The sequence below is a fragment of the Dromaius novaehollandiae genome, chromosome 13, assembly GCF_036370855.1.
Source record: "Dromaius novaehollandiae isolate bDroNov1 chromosome 13, bDroNov1.hap1, whole genome shotgun sequence".
Taxonomy (NCBI): Eukaryota; Metazoa; Chordata; class Aves; order Casuariiformes; family Dromaiidae; genus Dromaius; species Dromaius novaehollandiae.
Genome location: NC_088110.1, coordinates 8,762,501 through 8,785,707, shown reverse-complemented (window position 1 = coordinate 8,785,707; position 23,207 = coordinate 8,762,501). Strand labels below are relative to the sequence as shown.

Sequence of the window (23,207 nt, the reverse complement as noted above, 5' to 3'; positions counted from 1 at the left end):
GCAGGCGCAGCTCTGCGGGCGGCGGCGGCGGCGGCGGCGGCGACGCGGGGAGGCGCTGGGCTGGCGGCGGGGCCGCCCTCGGCGCGAGGGAGCCGCCGCGCGTGCCGGTGAGCGGGGAGGGCGGGTGGTGGTCTGCCGCGGGCAGCCCGCTCGGCCCCCGCCCGGCCCGCGGGCAGGCGCTGCCTCTCCGGAGCCCTGTCAGCCTCCCGCCGGCCCCCCGTCCGCTCAGGGCCCGCCGGGCCCCCCTCAGCGCCCGTCTCCCGCCCAGAGCCTGCGCGCAGCCGCCGCCCGCCCCCCCCCCCCCCCCCGAGGCGCCCCTTGACCCCGTCCCCGGCGGGCCCTGCCTGCGGTGCCGCCCCGGGCCTCGGGCTGTGCAGAGCCTCGGTGGCTTCGTGAGGAAGGGCGGGGAGTTCGGGGGTGCGCTGAGGTCCGTGCTGGTGGCGGGGCCGCTCCCGCCTCGTCCCGGCGAGAAGCCGCCGTGTCCCGCTGCGGGAGCAGCCTGCGCTTTGCGCCCGGACTTGTCAGCGTCCTTGGGACAAATTCTTTACGACCAGGTCATAAATTTGAGGGAAACATGTGTGTACAGGTTAAAAATAACAACTTCGATTTATCTTTGGTGACGCTGCCTTTTAAACAGAAGATAGGGCCTCCTAAAAATGACAGAATTTAGCGTATTTGCCTTGTCTGGTAGCACTTCCCTAAGCAGGCAAGTGGTTTTCGATATTAAATGCGAAACTGATTATATCGTCTTTCAAAGTTAACAGCGTATTTGCTGAAATCAGTGCTGTTTCCACAATATTGTATATTGTTTTCTGCTGATGCTTATTTTGTAATGCTGCTTGAAATTTCACTTATGGGAAATTTGGAGTGCAAGAACAAACTAATTCAAAAGAGAAACTTTATTTTAGTCTTGCACAATAAGTAAGTATTCCTCAAGTTTTTTGAATCATTTGTGCTATTTTATAGCCAAAGAAAATAATGATTAGTTGTTAATTAGAAATTTGTGGCATGTGTGGCTGTACATCTACGCAAAGTTAATTTTTAAAGCTCGAGAAGTTACAGTGAATCTCTTGTCCATTTTCCATTTAGTTGCTGGGAATTTAATCAGATGTGACATTTTTGTTTTGCATTTTACTGGTTAGATTTACTGCCGTTTGGTAACCTACTCAGAGGATTGTGTGGGTGGTGCTCTGGAATCAGCCACAACTTCCCTGCTTGATCTTACTCCAGTAGTTTGAAATTTAGCTGTAATAGACACAGTTGTTTTTCTAATTCACATCTGGATCCTTTAATACTCTTATTACACATGCGGTGAATATTCTTAAGCATACTTTGGTGAGATGTGGAGTGCTTTTGCTTGGAATCTTGTCACATGTAGAAAATATAAGACTAGTAAATATTTTGCTATATCCTCCATTCCCACAAGAGAACGGGCAGACTTTATAAGTTTTTTTTTTTTAATGTTATATGGCAAGAACATTTGTTCAGTTCTTAAATTTACTGACTAATCTTGTCCTGAATCTAATGAAATTTGAGAAAACTGTATCACGAGCAAGTATGATATAGTGCCAACACTGAGAGCTGCCCTTCCTACATGTCTGGTTCAATAACATCCACTGGATCAAAGATATTTCTTTACCTGTTAGCACAGGCACTCATAACCAGAATATACACAGTTTTTGCCACCCTCATCTCCCTCCAGCTCTCCTTTCCAGTTGAAAGATCAGTATTTCTTCCCACCACACACACCAAGAATACTGATACAGCCTTTCAAAGCACAGCTCAGCTTGGGAAAGTTTGGAAAGAGAAGATGCTGCATTTCTCAGTAATGTTCAAGAATATTGTTGTCGTGCCTTGTCGCTTCCTTGAGAACTGAACATTCGTTCCTTTATGCTAGCTCTGCTCTTTTGTGTAGCACCAGAGGAAAGCTAAAGTAGGCTTATTCCTGCCTCCCCTTGCAGCATGCTGTCTCTTCTCAGCCCTGATCAGGGACAGGCCTTGCTTTTTAGGAGAACTCAGCTGTGTCAAGAGGAAAGGTGGTGGTCCTGCATGTCCTACAAATCAACACAGAGGCTGGATTTCAACCTTGAGCAGCTGTCCTTTACATGTTGGAAAAGTTATTTGTTATATCTCCAAAAAAGAAGAGACTTACTGTTTTTCACATTTTCAAAGAAGATGTTTTTATTATTTTTGAACAACAATACATGTTGTTTTCAAATTATACTTTTCCCTCAGCAAAAGTGAAAGCCACCTAGCTGGTTGTTTTTGGAGTCAAGATCTCTAATGCTTTGCCAATACAGTGTATTGTTGGTCCTCTACTAGAAGACCCGTCAGTGTAGACATAGCTTCAAACTTCAGATGACTGAATATTTCTTTCAGACTTATTTTAGGTCACATACTGTTTAATGTTTTGCCAAGTTCCCGTCTGCAAGAATCATGTACTTGTAATTTTAAACTTTCATTACAAAAAAAAAGTATTTAGATACTGTTATTGTAGACAAAGACTTGGAAATATGGCCTCAGCAAACCCTAGAACCAGAGAAGTCAAATAAAACATCCCTATTCAAGTAATCTAAATTTCACACCATTTAAGGCAATCTAGTGATTTCTTTGAAAGTCAGACTTTCAAACTTTAGGATACTTTTATTGACAATGTTAGTCATATTCTAGACTTTATGATTTGGACCCAACTTGGCATGCAATGCATGTTCAAAAATTCTGTTTTTGTAATGCTCCTTGAACATGCTGTTCTGCTGCTTTAAGTTGCTATGTCTAGGAAAATCATTTCAAAGCTTTTATCAGCTTAAAAAATGGTGCTGTTATCTTTTTTTCTTTGTATGACAATCCCAAGATTATATCCCTACACAGCAAGGATACATTATATATAAAGTGTAGTATCTTCTATAGCATTCTTGTTGTCACTTAGCTTTGAACTAACTGTAATGTAACCCTAACTTTGAAATGTGAATTTCAAAGTTATTTGAAATCAATACATCAATATTTGAGTGGTGGAGCATATCATCTTATTTTACCCACCTTCTTCCTCTCTCTTATCTTCTGTTACAGTAGAGAGCAAAACCTGTATCTGGCTCCACTGTACAGCCTGCAGGTGACACAAGCTGATGCATGACACAAGCTTTTCTAATTAGCTAAAATTTGCATGTTGGGATTTGATTTTCATTGGACTGTAATTTTTTGAAGAGTTTTAGTTTTTTCCTAACAAACTATCCTTAACAGACAAGGTATTTGATTCAAATGTTTTCTTTCTTATCCCTTTCAACAATTTTTTCTTGGTCGATACCTGTACTGAAATGGACAAATTGGAGCAAGGTTGAGGGCAGTTAATGGGTGCAGTTATTGTATAGGTTTTTAAAAATCTGTTTCATGAAGCATGTGTTTTGATTACAAATACAAGACCCATTACAATATGTCATATTACTGAAAAGTTTTCAAATTTTTTCCCTTTCAACAGTCTTGAATTCAAGCTGGAAAATAAAAATTTATCTGAAATTTCTTTATTGCTGTTAAAAATTTTATTCTTTTCCTACATGGCATCTCATTTTCTGTTTGTCTAAAAATCATGGGATCTTTTATAAATAGGCTTTAACATGAAGTAAATTAGCTGCTAGTTATTTTAATAATTTTTGTGTGATGTATGACATATATACTAATAGTGAGTCTATTGAATCATCACTTAATTGTGATAATTTATACCTATGACATTCCTCACTGGCTTGCAGAAGTATCTGGATAGCATGGAAGCCGTATAATACTGATTCTAAAATACAGCTTCCCAAGTAACAAAATCAGATAAAGGAAAATGAAGTATTAAAAATTGTTACTCCATACCAACAGGTATTTTATGTTCTCAAATTCATGTGTAGCTTTTTATTGAGGGCTAATAGAAAGATGAGATGCCTTCTGTTTCTGCTAATGGCTACAGAAACTTTTGCTCAGTTCAAAGAACTCAGTTTTTGGAGCTAAAGATAAAGATTCTCACTTGTGCATGACTTTTTGAAGTAATTTTATCTTTCCTGCGTGATTTGCTTTGTGAGCAAAATACACCTTTTGGCTCAGGGCATGAAAATAGAGACGCTTCTATTAATTACAAAGAAAAAGACAATATTACTTTGGACCTTCCATCCAATCTTCCGTCCTTACATAGGAAGGATATTTGCTGCATTGTTTGTTGGTCTACACGTTGCTTTGTAACAAGATATGTGTGTCAGCTGAAGTGTGTTATCTTTTTCTGTGTGATTTTGGCTAGTGTAATAAAATAGTAGAATACCTACTGTGGTGGCAAGTCAGAGTGCATAAAGCATTCGTGTGTTTTGCTGATGTCAATGGGGATGTTTTGTGTGTCACCTGAATGGATTCCAGAATTGTCTCACAGAGTAAGAAAGAAATTTGTTGCAGATTATGTACACAAAAAACCTGAGCTCGCCTAGGATAAGAACCTCTGTGTCAACAGTTGCTTCTGATAGGTGAAATAGTCCCTTTGAAAGCTCCTACACTCTTTGAAATAATTTTAGTTAGCAATAAAATAGCTGGCAGTAACTGTCAGCATATAAAAACGTGCTTCAGGTCACTTTATTTCCATGAATGATGTTACTCAGAAAAAGCCTGTTCTGGACATCATTCCTAAAATGCTATTGATAAGTGTAAGAAAAGTTTTATCACTGCCTGGCATTAGAAATGCAAGGTCTCATTCTTGTTGGTTGAATGTGCAGCATTAATAATTTCAGTTCATTGCATATTTTCAGGGGATCACGTTCCTCATCTTAATCAGTGTCAAGTTTCTATAGCAACTAGCATTTATGAGTGCTAGACAATAATGTATGCTGCTATCACTGTTAGCCACTAAGAGTAACAGAGAAAATGTCTGAAAATATGTGTCCAAGTATTTTCATATGCTGATTCTTCCATCTCTTAAAGAGCACTTCATGGAATAAGAACTGTGGATAGCCTTATATATTAATGTATATTCATTTAGCTAAACATCAAATAATGTAATTATTTAATTCCTTAAATTAGTTGAAGGTTTTTCCAAAACACTGAGCAAAGAAGGAAACAATAAGCACAGTCATTTATGGGTTTCAGCCTTTGATCAGTGTGTATACAGCATAGCCAATATAATTTCATGTGTTCATACAGATGTGAAAAACTTGATGAAGCCTTCTGGCTTTAATCACTCATGTAGTCTAGTGAGAAAGAGATGGAAGCAGCAGAAAGATGCAGAGACCAGTATAAAACACAGGACCCTGGTGCACTGAAATGTTTGGAGGAAGATGCTGTGAGCATGCACACATTTTAGAAGCTTAGAATGATAAAGCCATTGGGAGTTTTTCATGTGCAGGTTTGGTCTGTAATCTGTGACACAAAGAAATGTTAGGATGAACAGTTTTTGTGAAAGGCATATACATAAAAATGATATTTTACACTAGCACACCTTCCTAAAAGTATCCAAACCTGGAAAGCTGAAATAAAGAATAGAATGAATATTTTATTAGTTCATATATTATTATCAATATGACTTAAAACTATTTAAGAGCTGAAATATGACTATTTCCTTGATTCCATGAGTATTAAAGGGCCACTGTCATTTTCCATGTGTGTGTGTCCTGGTAAAGTCCAGTGAGGCAGATGGAATTTTTTCTTTTGGTTTGAATAGACCATCACATCTTTATGACACTTTTTTTTTTTTTTTTTTTTTTTTTTAACTTTAGCACTGAAGTGCTACATACTGTGGGGGCGGCAGATACAATCTGTAAGCACATGGTGAATAATTAGTGAGGAAGAAACAGCACCTTACTTTGTCTAATTCATTTACTTATGGTAACAAGCAAATCTCTATTTCTGCCCCAAGATCCTTGTGACCATTATAAAGATTGTAATGAGACTGTAATTCACTGGCAATTAAGGATGAACCCCTGATTTTCTGTAGAGCTGTCATATTGCTCGTGCTGTTAGATATGTGCGTGGATATATATTTGTATAAGTCTGTGCTTTGTAAATCTCCTTCCTGTGACCTTGTCCTATTCCTTTGGGCACCTCTTCCAATAAATTTCTTTTTGAGTGATTTTATGCAGAAGAATGCATTTATGAAGAAATACCTTGCTGCACACCTCAGAACTAAAATATCAACATTTCTGCAAGACATGCATGCAATTGCATTTATGACTTTGTTCATCACTGGTGTTGCTGCATGGGCTGGGAAAATTAAACAGGGTTCAGCTGGATCCACAAAGCCGCACTCATGAGTGGAGTTGGAGGGAAAACTGGGATTTATCTGTCATCCCTGCTTCTCCCTAAACATGTGGACTTCAGAGGATTTGGAGAGAAAGGAGGGAAAACCTGAATGGAGGAGCAAGTTGGAACTGGAGCCTGCTGTAACAGCTGTGGGAGGTAATTTTCTCAGGTAGCAGAGATGTCACTAGCAAAAGCAATTTTCTGTTGCAGAGTACTTGTTTTCCATGCTGACTTGTTTGTTGCAGCCCTGCCTGCTTTATCTTCGTTCCTTCTACCACCCATTCTTTCCATTTTAGCTAGTCCTTTTTGAACACAGATATATTTGTATACATGAGTGAGTATATATGAAATCTGAATGCCATTGTGTTGTTTGCTCTGCTTGATAGTTGCATTCCTCTACTCCGAGCTTACGCTACTTAGCAACTATTGTGGAGTGGACTCCCTGGGAAAACTGAGGGAACCGGAGCCTCCCTCTGCTGTGGTTGGATGCTACTAGCCACATAACAGGGAAGTAGCTCTACATCTGTGCCTTGTCCAGCTCCCATCTATTTGATTGCTGCATGTAGCCTGGCTACTCTCTTTATACAGTGCTTGAAAGAAGAAGGGCCAAAAATTTGTTTGGCATTTGCTGTAATAAACATATTGAAAGAAGTATCTCTCTCAGGCTTGGACAAGTATTTAATTCTCAATATGATTTTCTCAATAAAATGGCTTAAAATACCTTATTTTAACATAAAAATTCTAGTTTACATTGTACAAATACGGAACAGATTCCCAGATAAAGCCATGCTATCTCATAGCAGTATAAGATTGGGCACTGAAAATGTGGAAGAAAAATTTGAACTCTAGTCTTAACTGTGGTGGATGCAACCTAATATTTTTTTCTAGAAATTCTTCAAATTATATTTGAGATTGGTTTGGAGTCTGATCCTGTTGGCCTCACTCCTGGGAGTAGTCCTGCTCATTTCAAATAGCTACAAGTTCAGCTTGTTCAGTTATGATATTACAGGCCTGTTCCAAATTTCCCTGATTCACTTGCTTGGCCAGGCTTTATTTGATATCCTAAAACAATTTTTCCACAGTATAGAGTTTAATTAGTTATGTCAGAGTTTGTATTTAATAAATACAGTGTCTGAAAATTCCTGCGTTCATAGCAGACACATCAGACTACTCCATCAGAATCATACATCACCCAAGTAAAGGTGAAGATGAACCTTCTCCTAGTAAGCTTTAAGTTGCTGCTATGAGAACAAAAGGATAATCAAATTTACACTTGTATTAAATTTGCACTTCTAAGCTATAATAGGAGAAAAATCGATGCAAGTGTTTAGCTGAATCTTTCAAGATACACTCCAATTAATTTTTTTATCTCAGATAGCAGTTCAGCTTTTTAATTTTGTTTTGTGTACTGGTGTCTCTAGAGGACGCATGATAAATAGAAAAAAACATGAAGAGCATTAGGCCACTTGGTGGTGTAATATGCAAAGGAAAATGAGCCTGTCATGTTCAAGTTAAGGAAATGTAGATGTTAGACCATTTTTATGTGCTTGTTAAAGCAGTAGTGGTTATCTGATTAAGCACAGGACAAGTTACTTTTCAAAATTACTTTTGAAAGACCTCTACTTTCAAGCAGGGAGTCGAATGAGTGAGTACATTTCGGGGGGTAGATTCTGGTTTTAGCTCAGATCTTACTGAAGTTGTTTGTGTTCAATCTATTAATGTCTTGTTGGTTGGTTCAGAAATCCTGAACCAGTTCACAGTGGAAAATTTGTTATTCAAAAATGGAGAGGGCTGCATGATATCTGCGGGCCCACAGTGTGTGACTTCAGTAATAGCTCATTTGCTGGGGGAGTCTGGGCATCCCTCACGTTCTTAGCAGGTGCAACAGCTACTCTTCAACTCTCGAGATTTTATACACATGACTGAGAAGCTTGAGAAAAGCTGTGGTATTGCACTAGCTTTGGAGATGCCTCAAACTGCACAAGTCGTGTGGTAAGAAAACAGGGCTAATGCAGTGACAGGAGCCACTACCTTCTCCCACAATTGCATCCACCTACAAAAGCTGCATGCCAGTTTGCAGAGCAGTACTGAAACAAATGCTTATGCAGTGAATACCAAAAGGGGGAGTGATGTGGGGAAGATCAGGTTGGTGGCACCCGTTTTGCCACCACGCAATAACAAAGATGAAAGGTCCAGCCTCCCTTTGCCTTTTAGTTAGAACTTCTTTTAGGCAGGTACAAAATGTTTGAGCACAGCAGGATGCCACAAGGTCTGCAGAGTAGTGTGTGCAGAGACAAAAATTTATGCTGTATGCACTGGTGTTCACATTGAGGGAGAAAAGTAAGGATAAAAGAATCAGTATAATGCTACTCTGCAAATTCTGGCAGGAGTAAACATTTTTCATACTAAGTGGGCCCCACTAAGGGATGTCAGTTTTAGTCAAACTATTATTCTGAAGTGGTAATCAGATTTTTCTTTTCTGGGGAAAAGAAAAAGTGAAGGAAAAAAGGGGGAGTTTCAGTTCCTGTTTGACAGAACAAAATAATGATTCAGGTTCATTTTCAGATTGAGGAAGGGAAAAATAAAAGATGTTTGGACTAGTATTTTGTTTGAGTTTGGTTCTGCTTTTAAGCCTACAGCCTATAAATGAATTGAAATTTAAAATCAGCTTAAGTGTGGGCTGCTGAGATAAAACTGACTTAATTTTGTCCTTGATGATTGTACCATAGCAAGTCTTTGAGACTTCAGGACTAAAAGAAATAGCAAGTTAGTAGTTGCTAATTTTGAGAACAAGTGACCAGCATAGTGTCCTCATGTGTACTAATCTACTGGGACCGTGTCTTAAGTCAGATTATCTGTGTCATCTCACTATGTTCCTCTGTTCATCCAGAATGTATAGCTGAAGAGAGAACTGCATGTGTGGACTATAAGGAGGGGCTTAATCTTTAGATCTGTATGAAGCGTTCTCCTGTGCTTCAGGGCACAGACAACATCACTAACAGTTGATCTGCTCCTTATCGTGCTTTTTATTGTAACTGATGACATCTTGGATCATGTTCTCCATGGGCACCTTCAGCAGTCCACAGATCTCTGCATGAATTGTAGAATGCTCTCCCATAATGAGCAAGGTGACAGATAGCTGGTTAACTTATGCTGTAGATATTATCTCCCAAAACTTCGAAGTGTTACTGATGACCAAAGACATGGTGTGAATGGGGGAGCCACAATTTGTAGCACACTTTTATGGTCCCTGGATATCCTTCACATTTTTATTCTCTGAATGAAAGCTTGGAATAGGGAGGTATAAACGGAATGCTTTGTAAGGCCATTGACCCTTTGAATTGCTAATTATATGTAACCAACATAGTGCCCTTTCAGTTCTCATATATTCAAGACCTTTTGCAGGCTTTGAATCTCTTTGAAATTAGAGATGAACATAGGTACAGTATTTGTGGGCAGTGTCTGGCCCAGGTCATAAACTGGAAGTACTCATTCTCCACTTGTTGGTTGTTCTAGTTCTCTTGAATTAAGGTCCAGTCTGTTCTATTGACTTGAGAGATGTCATAAGAAGGATCCTGGATCACAGGTCAGGACACTCTAGACCCATATTTGACAGCAGTATAAATGCACTTGTAAAAATTGGGCCTGTGTCAGCTGTTAAGCATTTCTCATGTTTCAAGAGAATTTTCTACTGTCTGAATATGACTCTTGGAACAGCTGATGATCTTTGCTGGTTCACTAGACTGTCATGGTACTCTGTAACAACATAGGGGAATGCCTCTTCTTTATGCTTTGGTTTCCCTATGTGCAACAACTTAATTGATATTTAAGTTTTCATTATTATTGCAAGTTTTTGTTTTAAACTTTTGCTCTGGATAGTGCAGGGGTAATGTGAAGTAGTAGTTAATGTGAATGCTCCATAACTTCTGCATTTAAATCTTCTTGCTTTTTATTTTGAACCCACCCTGCTAAGTAGAATAGAGACTCTTTAAAATAGATTGGCTGGGATTGCAAATTGACAGTTGGAAAAATGGAAAATATCAGACATGAATCTGCTCAGGCTGACTTACTCCTTGAAGATTTCAGTTCTTCTGAAGTCTTCAAGGATAGCTACCCCAGTGTGGAATGAGAGGGGAGATGGATGCAATCCATGGGGAAGAGCATGGCTCTACTATACTGTTTTTATGCTCCTTGGCTGTTAATGTTTTGATAGGATCAGCATGGATCAGCCTCTTTAATATTGTGGTACGCTTGTCCTGAAAATGAACAAGAAGTTGCTTTTATTCTGCTGCTTTTGTATTGAGAGGGTTTGCCGAAACCATTCTACTAAATGACAAATATATGATCAATTTATTCTGTCACCTTTAAAGAAAAAAATAACTCATTTACTCTAAGGGAGGAAAAAAAGGAATTGATCTAAGCTTGTAACTGTTTAGATAGGGTCTGTTTGGTTAGACGTAAATTCCTTGTGTCGCTGCTCATTAACATTGTTGTGCCAAGTATTTATGCATGAGTGTCCAAAAAGAACTGGATGTGATCAATTCAAAATGGCCTTGTCAGACTGCATGAAGAATTCACTGAGAGATATGTGTGGTAATACATGCTTTATGATTTGTTCTGACAGGATATTCACATTGCTGCTTTAAGTATTTCTCCAAATCTTTTCACAGCGTATGATCAATTAGTTCTTTACTTAGCCTATCTATTAAGTTAGAACATGAAAGTGTCAAGAATATAGCCACTTCTCATAGGATTTTTATATGTCCCTTTAAATCAAATCAATCATACCAGCGATCTATCTGGTTCTCCACCTATAGGTATTTAGGAGATCTGCCACTTGAAGTAGTGGTTTCCTTTTGTCCCCCTCTGGTTAACTGAATAATGGGAGCCTGTAGGGCTGCGGTGAGAACCCGTTTCCAATCTCTGGGCTGTTGTGGATTTTCTGTGTAGCTTTGTGTAAGCCCTTCCCCTCCTCAGTCTTCCTGTCTCCAAAGGAGACTACTAATTCTAAAAATTGCTTATCTTGAAAGGGTTATAGAAGCTAACAGGGAGTATTACAGCATTAGGCAACTTAAATGTATGGTGGCATGGTTATGTCCTGATGTTATTTCCTGATACTGAATATTTATTTCTGTAAAGAACCTTGTCTTGTATACTGAGATGGAATGATTCAATATTATTTTAAGTTTTAAGTTCATATTTTGTTTTTCACCCTGTCTTATGGTAGGTAGCTCCACAGGCTGATTGTGTGAGAAGATACTTTCTTTCTATCAGTGTTTTAAATTTTCTGTCCTTCATTTCATTCACATCCCCATGTTCTTCAATATGGAAAAGCATGAATTTCAGTCATACGCTCATGCTAGGGTGTGAGGCACCCTCATGCCATCTTTCTATATGTTGGAAGAACAAAATTGTTTGCATGTGACCTTATAGCAAGTTAGCCAGTATTTTTGCCCTAAAACCATAGTACATTGAGTCACATAACTTCTAGCTCTCAGAGTTTTTTGTGCTTTTTCTCTTTTTCTTTTGAAAGGAGCAACTTCTTTTCTTTGCCGATGCAGGACAAAACTTGAAAATATGTATTCCAGAGATTAACAGAAAATGAAAGTATATAGGTTATATTTGTTTTAAGGTAATATGATTATTTTGGTGGAAAGGGTCTAACTGGTGGCTTTTTGAATGCATGGTGTAACTACTTTCTTTTTCTTAAACCTTGTCTTTATTGAAATACCTGAACGTTAGAGATCTTTCTAAATGTGGCTCACACTGATGTCAATGCTGCTAATGATCTCAAGCAACTTTAAGAATTGTTGCTAAATGTATGCATGGGCAGCAGTTTAGGAAGAAGTTTTAACCATGTAGTAGATGGCACATTCAGAGTGTTTGTTGGACCAGCAATACTACTAGAAATGTTTGTTTCAGGTAATCTATAAAGGGCCATGGCAATTTTTTTCTGCTTTTTACAAAATCTGTTTCTCATTTTGCTAGTGGATTCTAGATAAATAAGCAATACAACTGCAGAAAAATAATTCAAAATTTTTGCTTGATTTCATTGGAAGCATAAATTTAAGAGTCATACTTATTTAGCTGAAACCTTATGTTTATTGTTACCTACCAGAATTCTTGCTTTATAGTACAGAGCAACACTTCACAGTTGCCAAGTTTCACTGGAGATTAAATGATAATCTCTGGCTATAAGTTGTAAATTGCTTTGGAATAAAAGGTACTGCATAAATTTAAATTGTTACCTTATTAAATGCAAGTGTAGCATAACATGGTTTTCAAACTATTAATGACTATTTTCTCTGCAAGTCTGATGGCTTTTTTAAGATAAAATAGAATTGGCTATATTTAATCAGCCTAAAAGGTTCTTATCTGACAGCTATTATTTGGAAGAATTAAGGGGTAAAATAAGATGAAGTTTTACTGTGGTTTTTATTAGTTTTACTGTTTTGATTACCAGTCAGATTGTTTATCTTACTAGTTAAATTAAAATAAATATTTTCTGATAGTACTTACTAAAATACGGGCTTTTTTTGTCTTGTGCTTGTTTTTAACAACACAAAGAAGTCAGAATGTCATAGAATTTATTTTGAATGTTTAAGATGATTAAAAATGTTAACATCAAAAACACTATGAATAAGAAGATCATTTAGGGGATTTTTAGTTGAAGTACTGGTGAATACCATTTTGAGATTTCTCTGTGTTCTTTGTATTACTTCAGTTCCTTCCCCCATTTATATACTTAGTTTTTAATAGGGAGAAAGGAACAAAAATCAATGAGACTGCAATTAAAACGAGTGTTTCCATCAATAATGTGTAAGATCATCAAATTCTTATCAGTCTAATTGTGGTTTTTAGGAAGTGCTAGGAGCTCAGTTTTACCTGACTAAATTTATCCACTCATCTCAGCAACTATAAGAATGTGAATACATTTTTATATACCAGCCACTGAAATTTGGCAGGTATTTTGCTTAAGATGGTTTTGTTTCACAAACTTACTTTATCCAGGGAAGCAATGGAGGAAAATAGAAAAGTTTTAAGTAGAAACTGTTTAGGAAAAAGGAGTATAGCTAAGCTCGCCGTTTGAACATGGAGGAAGCAGAGAAGAAAAAAATCTCAGATAATTGGAAATTGTGAATTGCTGTTTCAGTTGTGAGAACACCAGCAAACAAAGCTGGGTAGGAAAGGATAAGACTAAGTGGAAAAAAATCCATTAAAGCTTAAATAATGGTACAAGATGTTTTCCCCCCCATAACATAAAAACTAATTTTTGCTGGACACTGAACTTTTAGCAGGTCCAGCATAGTTTCATTTTGTGCTGAACTACACTTCATCCACAGTATGTACTTGTATATTTTTAAGAGTAGTAAAAGAAGGCCATGATGCATATAAATGAAGAGAGTATTATGCATGTGCATTTTAGCAAGTCTGATTTCAGTCTCAAAGCATGTTCACATCAGGTAGACACTATCATTCTGTGTTTTGATTTGATTCATTATTATTCTGACATAATTCATGATGTAAAACAAAGGAAGGAAATGATGCAAATATAACCATGGGCAGTATGGTGAAAACTGAACTGAAGTTTTCCAGAGGTATGTTGCTAAGCTGACATCATGATCAAAAAAGGAAAAGAAATCAGTAACTTTGCACTTGTTTGAATGAACATAGGTGAGAGAAGTGGAAGGAATATTAAATATCTATAAATATCTGTACCAAAATGAAGCTGTGATTATATCATGTGTTGGTATATCTTACTGTATCTGAAATGATGGCAGCAATGAATACGGAAATGATGTGGGCACTACTACCTGTAGTCTCTGCAGGATTTGTTGTTGGTCTGTTTGGCAGTCACATCTTTATTTTGCTGTATCACCAAAGTCACAGTAGGAGCCACTTTAACAAGATTTACAAGATTTTCTATTTTAACAGCTTCCAACTGGTCCCCTGACCAGCAACTACAAACTGGCATGATGCTTTGGGGATGAAGGGTGAAAGAATGCAGACAAATTTAATTTAGGTCCTCTATACCTAGCTGAAGATAACAGTTAAGCACGTCTTTAAGAGGCAGAATTCAGAATTCAAAAGTAGAATTGGACATGCAACCTTAGCTATGGTGTTTGCTGTTATTTTCCTGGGGCAGAGGGAGAAAGGAGGTGTACCTCGCTGTGCAATGTCAGAGATTTCTTTCATGAAATTCTTAATGGTTTTCATGTACTGGAATATTTAGTGATGTTTCCTACATAACTAAATAGTATTTAGGTATTTTAATTCATATTTCTGTATGACTTGCAATAAAAGTGAAGTTAGTGTTTATGCAGTAGTCCATTAAGATGCTCCATATTTAATCAGCTTTGTCGTGGAGTTGTGGAATGAGGAGTTGCAGTCAGAGCTAAGGCACAGAGGTCCAGCGTGGGTCAGGAGCCAGGCTAGGCCAGGGCATCTGTAATGCACAGATTGATTGGCTTAAGCACACGTCATGTAGTGAGACTGCAGGTCTGCTAAGAGAAGATAGTTCAAGGAGAGGTGTATTATGACCCCAAATCTCACATAAAGCTTTGGTTACAGTGATTTGTTTTTCCCCTAACCTCATCAGCTATTAGCTTTCTAACTAGTATTGCACCATGTTGCCTTATCGCTATTTCTGTTTTTGTCCTCTCTTGCTGAGTATATTATTTTATTTTAGATAACAAGTTCCTCAGTATATGATCTTGAAGGACTCATGCACACTTCTAGTGCTAAATATAAACAAAAAGTAACAGCCAGCTCTGTGAAATGATAGTATCTACTCTGCTAAAAACTGAAAGATGTAAAAATAGAATGGCTTTATTCTTAAACAGTTTTAAAATTATTTTCTACCTCTATCACCATTTCCCACTTCGGAAAATACTGTGGTCAGGAGAGCTAGAGGAAAAAAATGCTAGTTACATAAATCACCATTTCTTGGTTTATCCTGTTTCTTGAATATGTAAAAGTTATGTCTTGCTCTGGTCTTCAAACTAGAGTGCAGGCGTTGTACGGCTGTTGTTGATGTCTGAGTTGACTGCCTGGAGGTGCCATGGTGTATTCCACCACGGTGACTGAAATAAGCATTATTTTGTGAAAAAAGGTCTCGCACACAAAGTGTGTTTGAGCATTTGTTAAGGGTGAAGAAAAATGAAGCAAACAGCATTCTCAAAAGGGAGATCTCCATTTACCTTACGTGCTCATAGTGCTGTCAATATCACCGTAGTGTTAGAGTGTTTCACACAAAGACAGCACTTCTTTTAGCACGGTGACATATTTAGTAGTCTCCCCAGGCTATTTCAGACTTTCATTAGAGCTATATCATTCTATAAAAGATGTTTATTTATACACCTTCACAAACATTTTAAAAAATAGAGTAGTTGTTTTTCTAAGGTAAATTTGGATTTGAAATCCAGATGACAGTGCAGGTGTTTCCTGGAAATTACTGGTTTGCACAGGTGAATCGTTGATTTGAACATCCTTCAAACACATTTCATTGTGTGGTGAAGGAGCTGCATGGGCTGTTTTCGACTACAGACACCACTCGTTTTAATTTCTTGGTGGTCATTTACCAACGAAGCTCTTTGTGTTTTGGCCTGTAAAGCAGCTACAAGTCTGGCAGCTTTGTGTTTGTAGCCGATGAAAGAAACATATGGCTAAGGCAGGCTAGAGTGTGCTCCTGTCTCATTCGGCTGAACTGGGGAATAAGGGTGTAAACGTGATGACCTCTCTTAGCCAACAGGCAGCTAATTAAACCCTTTCAGTTAAATGCATGAGTCTTCACACCTTGAAATAAAGTCAGACTTCTAAGATAGGCTCTGTTAATAGATTTCAAGCCTATTTGCATTAGACACAGATTGTAACGTGTTGACCATAGGCATTTTATTAGTTTCCTTATACTGAGAAAGCTTACTCTGTGCATATGAGGTTCAGGACACTTTACAGCTAGGATGAGCTTCTGCTTTCGTAATATCACCATCTGGGTTGTCACTTAAGAGGACTGAGATTGGGACATACAAAGGTTAAAAATATGAGTTGCAAATACTCAATTCTCATGTCAGGCTTGGCAGTTGGGGATTTTATAGTCCTCAGTGATATGTTCTGTAGATCAGATGTTGATAGTAATATTTGCTGAGCAGCGAGAGAGAAGAGCAAAACAGATGGGACCACTGTTTCTTCCCAGAAATGTTTTAGTTCATTTACAATTAAATGCTGCCTCCTCTTTAGAGTTTAGCTTAGCCCACAAGGGGAAAAAGAGATTTTATTGTTATTTGTTAGCACTAAATACTGGAGTATTTCAGCCAAAATTTGTTCAAAATTCCAATTCTAGTAATCAAGTTACTCTACGATTACTTCAGTGCAAACAGCAGACGAATCTGATCTCTCCATTGGCTTTCATTATAAATAATTCTGAGTTCTGTTCTGTAGCCTTCATTTTACACTGACTAATGCAGATCTTCGGCTACTGAAAGTTCACATGTATTCAGAAGATGAACATCTACTTTATATCAGCTATGAAAATAATCTGTAGATTGACACCTCTGTAATCAGCAAGTCAACAGAGCAGAATTGAGCTTATTGTCTACTTCAGAAGGAAGGCCAAAGTTAAAGAACTGCGGCCACACTTCTGAATGATTTGTACTGTTCACTACCACATCCATGTGCATAAATATGCTTCTTTACAGAATTCAGATGAACAGAAATGCCTCCTCTTTGGCTTTATTAATGTCATTTATTTTTAATAGAGGGGAAAATTGAAATAAGTTCTTTATGTGAAGTCTGCTGAGGGAAGGAATCTGGGGAAAAAAACTTAAAAGTTAATTTTTTTTAATCTTGAAATCTTGTGCTTAGTAAGTGTTTAAAAATTTCTGGCAGTCCTGTTAGTAAAAATAATTATTCACAGCCTTCTGGGTGTTGTGGATCTTTTCATTTTATATGTTCAAAAGAAAGGGGGATTCTTCCAAATCCTCAAATGTACAAAAGTACATTAATTTCATTTTCATCACATTTCTTCATTGCATTAGATTTGCATGGATTTGTAACCCAGAGATTTAGTAGTAGTGTGGGAAGGCGAGCTTTTTTTTTTTTTCTTTTTCTTCCAGGGGGGCGTTTTGGGTCATTTTAGATGAAAGAAACTTCAGTTCATGCTATTATGATGGTTTCCCGGTTACAGTTCAGTTTTGATTCCCTCTCTAGAGGACACACGAAAGGGAAAAATGTTGGCAGCTGTATTGGACCTCTGGGTTGTTGGTTTTTTTTTAAATTTTAGTACAGAACCTAGTTAATACTTTTGGATAATGTCAGCCACAGTTCTCGGGGTAGTCCGACTGATTGTCTTTTGGGGGGAAGCATAGTTATTAGATGGGGTTGTTTATGCAGAACCCTTACTGCTCGGTATAGCCAGAAGTGATGGATCTCGTTTGTTTGATTGGGGGAATATAGTTCCCAAAGAATCCAGGAGACTCGCGCAGTATGACTAAATACAGGATAACACCGCAGTTTACAGAGACAATTTCAGACGCTCCAGCCCCTGTGCTACGCAGAGGCTTTGGAGATGTCCAGCAAACAGGGATTATTCTAGCTGCACTGTTTAGGGCTCAAAGAACTGTAAGGCCACAGAAGGGAAGGCAGGACGATGTTTGCATGGAAGGGGGAGTTCTGGATCGTTCCACCACTAATGATAGTCCCTAAAATATCTGAATTATTAGACTGAGTTTATTTTATCCTCTGTTTCGGGCAAATGGCAAAGTAACCTCTCAGTGTGAATTCTATCACATCTACTGCACTGATGAATCCCTCTACTCTTTTTTTACTAAATTATCTAAATGTATTCAATTACATAGACTCTTGGGCATTTGAATGGGTGCTTAGGAAGAACATCCTCCAAAACAGGGATGTTTGAAGTTCTGGTATCAAGAGCAGATTCAGTTTTGCTCTTTCTTCTCTATTTGTTTTTAATTGCTGATTTATGTTTTGCTGTTCCTTACTAATCTCCCAACAGCTCGCTGACCATTTTATGATGGAATAGGTCTGTTTTGCCGGGAATGACAGGTACTCTGGGTATTCTTGATGACAACTGGTACTTCATAAATGCAGGATATTAATAGCACAAGAGCTTTATTACTTGTTATTTAAAGTTTTACAGGTTGTTTCTGTTAAGAGAAGAAATTATTCACAAAGAATATATATAGTCCTGCTTATCTAAACATGGTAGGGATTAAATAGCAGCAAATCATTTCTTGGCTTATAGTTCCTAATCCTTTGTCTTAAAAAGTGTGCTTTTTCTCTTGCCCTCTCTCAGCTTTCTCTCAGGGCTGTAATACCATGCCTTTCTTCCTCTCTCCTTGACTTTCCTGCTGCCTGTTTTTGTTTCTAGCTGCCTCAAGTTGCTTTTATATAGCTGTATATGACTCCCCCCAAAATCCCAAGGCTGATGTTAGCATTCAGACCTGAGGGAGAATCTCAGACCACCTGGCCCAACTTCGAGCACTTCAGACCAGAGTTGCAGGGTTGTGTTTTGAACGCTGGCTTCATTGTCCAGCTTTCACCTTGAAAAAATGGTCATAAAGCTGCTCACTCAATGGCATGAGGCCGGTGTACCTGCTAGCCTGAAGGCAAGTAACAAATACTGCCAGTAGGTCAAACCCCCTTCCTAGGGAGCTGCTTGACCTTCAGTATAACATTATAGCCATTAAGCTGTTTAATAGCTGAACACATGCCTCTTTCATGCACCTAAAGCTCTTGGGAAGGCAACAGGAAGACTCTTGTGTACAGCATATACTACCTGGGATATCACTGCTGTGCTGCCTCTTTGCTCACTCATTTTGTTTGAGCACATTTTTCCGTGCCAGTTTCCAATGCTAGTTAATTATGCTTTTATCCTGGGTGTTACACAATGCGTGATGAAACACTCCTTGAAAGATTGTTCCATTTATAGAAAGAAAGAATGAAGGTCTAGATTTGGGTGATCTAGGAGTATATACTAATAGGAAAGTGTTACAATTCAGAATACAATGTAATGCGTGATATAACTTATCATGAATTAGATAATATGCTACACAAAGTTCTCATTTATATCTTTGCTATAATGTAAGCTAGTATCAAGTGCTCTTTTTTTCAAAAGATTGAGTAATTTTGACTAAATAAATGGAAACTATGTGCATAGTCAGTAATTGCTATTCTCATCATAGCAGCAAAACAAAAACATGTAGTATTACTTTGGGGATGCTATTTTGGATAAAAGAATGCTGTGTTTCAAGGCTAGTGGAAAGTATGATTAATGCTTTAGAAATGAAGTATTTTGGATGTTTTTATGTGTGGAGTTACTGCCATACCACTATAAGGAGTTAGTTCTGGGTTGTAATTGAGCTTGAGCCTTACAGTTTCTTGTTTTTAGAGATGCTTAAAGGTCATGTCCCTTTCTGGAGTTTTATTTCTAAAAGTAATGGAGCAGAAATAGTTCCCTATTTGAAATCTTCCTGGCAGAGTCAAATGTTGATAGCAAATTCAGTTGGGTAGTACAGCAGTTCTCCTTTTATTGATGCGGTTCATTCTGCGGTACTTGCCCCTGTTCTTCACGGTGTCTGTTCCTTATAGTTGCTTGCTTACCACAGCTACCAACTACTTACAAACAGGAGCTGTCTGCAGTGTAGGTTACTGGTGAGCAGCCAGAGCAGTAGCATCAGCTGGTCTAATATGAGACTGTCTGACACTTTATTGTGGTGTGAAAAACTATGAATGAAGTTGCAGTTTTAAGCAGTGGTCTTCTGTGAAGTGATCTTATAGTTTCTCTCTTTGTTCTCTTTAGTCTTGTGAGAGTGGGAAATTGGTTGAACTACATTAATAATATAGGTTGTATTTCTGGGTGAATGATGATGGAATCAGAGACATTGAATGAAATGGACCTCTCTATCCAAATGGAAGACTCTTTGAGCTGATTTGTAATAGAAGGCTTATAATGCAGCAAGGACCTGATAAAGTCGGAATGAAGTGATGCTGAGATGTAAAATTTGCTACCCAAAAGCAAAAGATAGAATAAGAAAAATCATAGTACTGTCATTATCAAAAATGGAGTGAAGGAAGTGGTTAAAATGGAGGTTTTCATCAGAGGAAGCAAGACACCAGTTCCTGGATTCCTGGTCAAGATGATCGAGTTTGAAACATGAATTCAGAAAGCTTTCTCTGAGATGGAATAGAGGACCAGCAGAGAAGGACTTTGGAATAGAAGCAAGACCATACTTGTTAACCACCTGGGATAAAGTGATGCAGGAAAAAACTTGTTCATTCCTTGTACTTGATCAATTTTTCTCTGAGAATTTGTGAATACATTTGTCAAGTATACAGTCTATGTGGAAAGATTGCAGTCATATTTCATTATATATTTATCAAATTTAAAAAATCAAATTTAATTTTTATGCTGAAAATAATGCAGGTAGCACTTGCAAAGAAATTTTTCTTGAAAAATGCAAGGCATTTGAGGCACCGGATAAGAACAGTGGTTGTATTAAATTTTCTTTTTATTCCTATGAAAGATATTTCGGAAATCTTAACCAGAGTAAAGTTGCACAAAGTCACAATTTACAAATTTTTTGTCTGCAGTGCAGTTATGGAAACCAACCTTGTCATTCTTCACTCATGTTGCACTCCAAAGCCTCGAATCCAGGGGAGCTTTGGGAACCCATAGCTGGCATTGCAGCGGGCGCATGGCTTTGCCGCAGTGTGAATTCCTTTCCATGTCAGTTTCTCTATGGGGATTAGCCACCACAGATGTCACGGATCCTGGGAATACCTTCCACGACAAAAAAAGGAGAGCTGGCATCTCAACTGTCATTTAATAACCTACAGACTCGTTAATTTATGTGTTTTATGATATTTGATACCTACAGATGCATCAGACCCATTGTTCAAGTGCATGCTGGTTTGATTGCAAAACGTACATTAATTTGTGTTCTTGTAGGACAGTTAGATTATGAAATGTCATGTCTTGTCTTTGCACTGAATCTTTTAGCATACCGGTGAATAAAGCGAGAGTGCTGATCTTCCCATTACATAAGTCTTAAATCAATCCTCTGTGACTAATCACGCCTTCTCCCTCTCTCTTTCCTTCCTCTCCTTCCCATGTAAAGTTAATCTAAAATGCTGGTTAAGGTCAAAACAAGTCTATGCCATTTAAGAGCAGACACATGGAAAGTTCCAGCACTGAGCCCCATAAGGTATGAGGGAGGAATTTATGGCTTCGCAGTGCTCCCAGCACTTCTCTTTAATTAACTACTCGAAGCATCCCAAAATTCTCAACAACAATCTGCCTGACGACAGGGACCCCTCCAGAGCCGTACGTAGCGGTACTCATGCTGCACACAGCCTCCTATGGAGCATGTACTTCAGGTGCTCTGTTACCTCTCAGCAAGCGGCTACGCATCTTTGTGCTGCGGTGTCTTATGCAACTAGTGTTGCACATAGGGAAAAATAAGTCGGTTGATTGGTTTTGCTCTAGGTCAAAGAAAGCTATGTGATTCCTAACTTCTGTTTTACTAATTTTACTTATGAAAGCATGTTTTCTTCTTTGTTTTTAAGAACTAATTAAAAAGACAGAATTCCACAGTGATTTTAAGCAGTGTAACTGCTAGTATTACTGTCATAAATACAGTTGTTTTTATACAGATTTTTATTTCACTTGCTTCAAATAAGGCACACTTAGCTGTCTTTTGGAGGAAAACACAGACAAACAAATGTGTAAATATTTAACACTTTTGAAAAGGAGGTTCTCAAAATCTGTATTGTAGTAATGATTAAAAAAGAAGTGGATAGGACTATGAGCCTACTCCCTTATTCTTTCCGCAGTCAATGAAAGAGCTGTCTTAGTTGCTCTTGTAGCCACAGCATCAACCTGGGAGCTTATGCTCACTTGGTTACTTGCTATCTGCTTTGACCCTACAGTTCTTTTCAGAGCTGCTGCTCTCCAGGATACTTTATGCTATAAATATCACTTCTGTTCTTTGTTCATAGATATATGAGCTCATGTTTGGCTTTTTAATATCTGTCCTTTAATTGGAAATAAATGACCTATTCTTGCCATGATTTCTCTCTCCACTGATTGTTATCTGCAAACTTTGTCAATTATTTTATATTTTCTTCTCTGTCACTTTTGAAGAAATGAAACACCATTGACCAAGGATTCATCTTTTCTTAATAATGATTCCATTTTTAATTCATTTAATGTTTCCCTTTCTTCCTCTACTAATTATTAATTGAAATGAAGTGCAGGTATTCATCAAACGTCTTACAGCAATGCAAATGTTTTATGTCTCTATATCCCGCCTTCATCAACCTGTTAACATGTTCAGTGCTTTGTCCTGCTAGATTATTATCAGTTTTCAAATGGATAACCAGTTTAAAGCGGTTTGCATTAAATACCTGTCCATAGCATCTGAGCTTTGGGGGGAAAGTTTACAAAAAGGTGCAGAAATTTGAAGTTCCCAGATTATGGAAATCCTATTGTATGGTTGCTGTAGTGGCACTACAAATAAATAATGATGTATTTACTTCCATGAACTAATTTTATTGTCTTTGGTTCCATGCCTCAATTTTGCACAGTCATAGGTATTGATCAATTCACTGTCATGGAAAAAGTGCCTTGAAAAAATATGTTCTTTGGGAACTTTAGATGTGTTGCCTTTCCATTTCTTTAGATAAGCCAATGTTTTTATATAAAGTAAACGGTAAAAAGCACTGCCTAAGTTATACTCTATTCATTACTTTAAAATCTTTGTCATATTAGCCTATATTTACTTCCTTTTAAATGCAAAATTCCCAGTCATTGCTTTATTTCTTCTTTTAACTTTGTCCTTGAGCCTAGCATTACACTGATGAAGCCCTTCTACATCTTTCTTACCTTTTTTGTAACTGGCCAGAATGGCATAGTCGAGGATGTTTCACTGATTTTTGAAATA

The 23,207-nt window shown here is 38.0% G+C and overlaps 1 long non-coding RNA gene across 1 annotated transcript in view; it reads left to right on the top strand.

Moving 5' to 3' along the window:
• Positions 1 to 3: 3 nt before the first annotated feature.
• Positions 4 to 23,207, top strand: part of LOC135329769 (uncharacterized) — a 121,503-nt gene continuing 98,299 nt past the window's right edge. Inside the window, exon 1 of the long non-coding RNA XR_010391407.1 lies at positions 4 to 6,405. This is a non-coding gene — a long non-coding RNA (uncharacterized LOC135329769). The remainder of the gene's footprint in view (positions 6,406 to 23,207) is intronic.